The following is a 5,760-nucleotide window of genomic DNA, read 5'->3' as shown; positions in this document are numbered from 1 at the left end:
ATATACATATACATATACATATACATATACATATACATATACATATACATATACATATACATATACATATATATATATATAATATGTTAAACTCTTACATTTCATTCTGACATTCTTTCAGTTTCCTTTTATAGTGTTGATTATCTTAATGTCAACCGTTTCCCATTCCCAAACATTTTAAGTGGAAAAAAAGACTTATCCCAGTATTCATGTTTGTATGATAGGTGCTCCGTTGTTGGCATTATATGAAATGGGAGGACTTTGATATATTTTGCAGTCTTCTAATCAAAGCCTACCTACTTGAAAGCACCATCCCTCCACTTCAAACATCACGACTTGTTTTGATCCAGTGCAATCTCTCTCCTCTTGTCCATCATTATGTTTGCTTACCCCCTTTCTGTTTCCATTTAGGAACTCTTTAATGTTTGGCTTCTTCTTTCATGTCTCTTTTTTCAGCATTGTTGGGTTCTCTTAGGTCCTCCCCTCTCCCAACCCTTCCCATGCAGAGGTTTCTACTGGTACAATGAATATTCCCATGTTTTCTGCCTATAGGTCAGTATCAGTATTACGAGGAAAGTCTCAAGGCAACATAGTTATCAACACACCCATGCTCTAGATGTAGACTGCTGAAAGTAGACCCTCTCTGTAACTCTGTAAGTTAATGATATAAGAATATAGAATTGCATGAGGCAAGAAATCTAAAGCTTTTCAAACAGCAGTGGAGTTGTGGATTTCCTGGCTGGGTGTAGTGACATTACCTGAGGATGTATGCCTATGGGATTTGTCAAACTGATTGCAAGTGGCTCCAGTATTCCAATAAACTGCTAAGCTGCATTTATATTGGTTATGTAAAAGTTTTAAGTGATGGAGAGCCTTACTTAACTTCCCTTGACTTGCCTTGCTTCTGAGAAGCCACCCATAGCATTTAGTATGGCACTTGGCACCAAACACTGACATGATTTAGGGCTTTAATGCAGAGTACAATGTGCAAGATTTTGTATGAAGGGATTGGTATGAAGAAAATGCTGTGTGAGTTCAAGTGAGTTAAAGTCTACTTGACGCCATGTTTTATACATGCCTATTTGGTCTGAAGTTGAACTTGGGATACCAGGGGTTAAACTGTGATAGAATCAATATTCATATTTACTGCTGTTTGTTGCATGGCTATGAGGGCACTGTAGGTCCTTGAACTAGGACTGACACATGCTCAGTCCATGTCTGTCTGCAAAGTGCTTATCTTGTGCTGCTTCCTAATGCGCAGTGTTTGCGCTCACTCTATTGGTGCAAAGGTTTCTGCAGGTTCGCTCACTTATCTCTTTGCTGCTGCATTCACTGCCATACAGACCAGGAGATGTCAACTTTAGAAGCAGAATGGCTACCTCCGAGTTGTTTTTTGCTGGTTTGCAGTAAGAACCTAATATAACATAGCTTTAGAGTGCAAGTAGTGTTTACATGTATACGCATTTCTATTACCGGTACTCAGCAACTATTACTTTGATTTATCTCTTTAAGTTCTTAACCTTTGCTGCTATGTCTATGAAATGCTATCCTTTAGATATCTTGTGCAAAACTGATGCAGGGTTGATACTGATTGTATTATTGTACTTATAAGCTTAACTACATCAGTAGTACATGCCCTCCTTTTTGTACAGCAGTGTGTTAAAATGTTAGAGCTCTAACACTTTTACCAGGCATTAAGCATTTACTGGTACCTTACACTCAGTATTACTCTGAAAGACATATGGAATTATTAGAAAGTACAACATCGATTGATTAGATATTGTGTTATTTGTGTTGTGTTGACATTGAAGTGCTCAGGAGTTAATTTATCGTAACAGAGGCAGACTGGAAATAAGCCTTGAATGATTAATAGTAAACTATACTGTATGATTATCAATTAGAAATGTTTGTGTTCAGCATTGTTGAAGACATAACTTGTTCCCTCCTTACAGGCTGGGCGGCCTCAGCAAGGAGCCAGTCAGTGAGAAGAAGAGCAGCAGCTCTCCTGACCACAAGGCTGCCCAAAGTAAGCGGGAATCCACCATCGAAACCGTGGACCCATCTGGTAAGTCACAGACAAGTCTTTTCTGGGCGGTAACACACAGTTCGGTGGAGTAACCAAGTCCTTGCCATTGAGCTTGGTAGAACATTTATGGCTGCTTTCTTTCAGCAGGATGTCAGCACCAGGGTACATAATAACACATGGAAAGCTTTGCTCTCCTAGTAGGGTATGGTACTAATTATCTCATTTTGAAGCAAAAGTAAAAACAGACATTGCTAAATTTTTAAAGTTTGGTGTGTTGTACAGAATATGGGCAGACTTCTCCTTATGTCAAGGTACCATGTAGCAGTACATCAGTGATATCAACTGAGTAGTGTGCAGTGTTATCAGAACGTGCCATGGCTCAAATGTTTCAGTACAGAGGAAATGGCCTTCACATTGGGTAAACACTAACCAGATGTTCCTTGTCATACTTGAACCTACAAAACACATTGGACATAAAAACTGGGGAAAAACCACTGGAAGGTTTCATGTTTCAGCTAGTTTTTATAGGTGAAGGTCAGAACTTCCACTTTGCAACTGTTTTAATGGGATTTTGATGACCTATTTGCCTTTTCTTGTATACCTGTCATTATAGGTTTCATCTTATATTCATGGGACTGGTTTTGAAGGGTAGCACGCAAACATTGTGTCCTTTATTTTAAGGTTAAGTGAAACTTAAAGTGGTAACTGTGTCATTTTATACATTAAGGTATTAATTTTGCTTTGAATGGTTCTATTGTGATTAATACATTGTGGGATATAGAATTGTGCACCCTCTTTGTTACAAACAATATTAGAGTGATGTTGTGGTCTTGCTCACTCAAGTATTTCATGTGATAAACTTATCTATGTGTCTGTTATCTGTCAAAGTGTAAGGTTGCTCCATCACTGGATGTACTTTGTCCACAACCATTATCGGTCCTGTACCTGTGTTTACCAACCACAGAGTGCTGGGGCACAGAAGTATTCTTATAACAGATGTTCTTTCTTGGCTCTTTTATATCACACCACATTGCCAGAGCCAACAAAACACACCTGCATAGAGATTGTGAGCAATGTATGATTGGATCCTTCAGTTGTGTTTATTTATGGAAGCAAGACACAAGGCAACTCATATACTTTTTACTTATTTTTGAGTGTGCAACCTCTAATAATGCATGATGTTTGTCCTTCTTGTTCAGACATAACCATCAGTCTCTTTGAGGTAGACCCGGCAGGTCAGTGAGAGGATGTTCTCAGTATTTTCATCATTCAAATCAGAAGTGATTTTCCAAGTGATCAAGTCTTCTCGTAATCTTCCATATCTAGGCCAAGTGGAGTTTAGACTTAAATAAAACCAATCCTTCCTGACTGCTTAATTTGATTTTGTCAGGGTGTCACAATGAAACATCAGAAATATATGTAACAGATCTGCAGTGTGTATTTTGAAATTTTGATACAAGTTTCCAATACTAGGCATTGATCAATGTAACAGACATTTGATTTACACCTGTTTACTCCAGAAGTGATTGCCAGTGATTATATCAGACATGAAGTCCAAATCCTTTGAATGGAATCAGTGATAACATTATGTATACTGTAGTTGATGTCTTCTGATAATTTTTTTCAATTTGAGCATGATTCATTACTGAAATCATTACATTACCAGCTGTTGCAACCATGAGCAAGGCACATTTTGGACCCATGATCACACAGAGTGATTCTAATTCTGGACATGTAGAATATGAAGTTAGGAGGCCATTAACATCAGGGTTATGTGCCAAGACTGCTCATGTATAATATATCCAGGTGTCTTGAATCACTCTTTGGAATCACTTGTACATTAGTCACATGCTCCAATTAGTGGCCATTTCTGGAGAGAGACTTGAGCTGGCCAAGGAACAACTTTTGCCACATAAATGTAAATGCTGACAGTATATATGCCAAATGGTATTGATTAATTTTCACAAAATGTGTGTTGAAAGTAATTTTCATAACTTATTTGGACTTATTATTATGATTAAGTTTATGCCACGATTCTGAGAGTGCCAGACCCCCATTAGCTGGTCCCTCCCCGTCCTTCTGCTGTGTTTGCACTTTCCCTGAGTACCCTGTCCTCTGTGGGGCTGTACTGTTGAACTGGGCGTTACTCCCAGGTCCAGGAACTGCGTCAGCCTGTCACAAATAAACTCCTGAGATATTTTGGGGGTAAAAGATCAAAAGCTGCTCTCCTTTTAGCTCCATCCCTTTGAGAAGGACCAGTTGTCATGTCTGTTTTCTTGGAAGCGGCCCACATATACCGGTATTTGCTTTGTTTTGGCATTCAAAATAATGGTCCTGCTTAGCAAACATGGCCTCTCTGGACCAGACAGCTTTACAGATGAACTCTTCAACTCAGTATTAGGTAGAAATCTAGCAATCAAGCTCCCTCTGCAGCACCATTTAAGATGAGTGACAAATTTGCCTCTAAAAAGCCACAAGGAAACATACATTTTTTTACACAATTACAGGATTGTTCTATGAAATTTTACAAGACAAAACACAAATTTCTTGTCAAGAGTCATACATGTTGCCAACATGACAGCATGTCAGGTGATAGATAGATCAAATCCAATCTACCAAGATGGCTTACAGTGTACATTTCAGCTCCTTCATGGCATGATCTGATAGCCCACCGTTCACAAATCAGAGCTTCAAAATTTATGGTTGTCTGACCATTACCGGTAATGACACGCTTCATAACCCAACATGACACAGATGGAACTTGCACTTCATTACACCTCATTATTATTAACATGAGCATCTTTGCATGCAAGTTATATGTACTGACTGATTCCTCTCCCAGGTGTGCCACTGATCCAGAGATGTGTGATTATCCAGCGGGATGAGAAGGGATATGGGCTCACTGTCAGTGGAGACAACCCTGTCTTTGTACAGTCAGTAAAAGAAGGTACAACTTTCATATTTCATACTAGTTACACATGTATGTATTACAAACACTTGGTGTAGGTCCCATGGGGCTGTGTAGTTAGCTGTTTCATGGGAACATTCAGGTATGACATTGATGTAGCAACAACCATAGACAGCTGTTTTTGTGATACTGCTAACACAGTAACAGTCTGTTTGCTAAGTTTGGCTGAGGTTGAGAATATTTGTTTTCAACAGCCTATAACAGTTTGACGTGCATGTTGTTTTGTTACCTTTACCACTATGTAAACATTTTTGGCATACCTGGCATACAGACATGTTTTGTGATCACCTTTCCCAGTTTTCCATCTTTCAGTCAGACAATGTTTACAAATGTTAGTTGGTAGTACTGATCCACCAGGCATATCATATTCCAATTTGTTGTACAGAAACTTTGCAAAATCTATTAGGCTTACATATTTTGATCTCATAATGTCTCAAAGGTTTTCAGCTCTCCTAGTAATTTAATAAAAAGGAGAGTTAAATGCTAAGAAGTAACCTGAGTGAGAGCTGCAGGAGGGATTGAATGTTGACTTGTGTTTGTTGTAATCTTACTTCTCAAGTCAACTATTCCAAAAGAGATATCTTTGCAGGAAAAAGCATCGCCATGTCATGGTGTTTCATGATTTCTTATGATTGAGATTCAAAATCACCCACATTCATGCTTAGTATTATTATGTTCCAGTCATTGTTTTGTTGTTCATTAGAGTCATTGCCAGCAGTGCTGTATAACTAATATGTTATGTTCACAATGAAAAACAACATGTGAT

Source organism: Branchiostoma belcheri, unplaced genomic scaffold (genome assembly GCF_001625305.1).
Source record: "Branchiostoma belcheri isolate BF01 breed outbred unplaced genomic scaffold, Haploidv18h27 scaffold193, whole genome shotgun sequence".
In the NCBI taxonomy this organism is placed as follows: Eukaryota; Metazoa; Chordata; class Leptocardii; order Amphioxiformes; family Branchiostomatidae; genus Branchiostoma; species Branchiostoma belcheri.
This window is presented reverse-complemented; position numbering follows the sequence as displayed.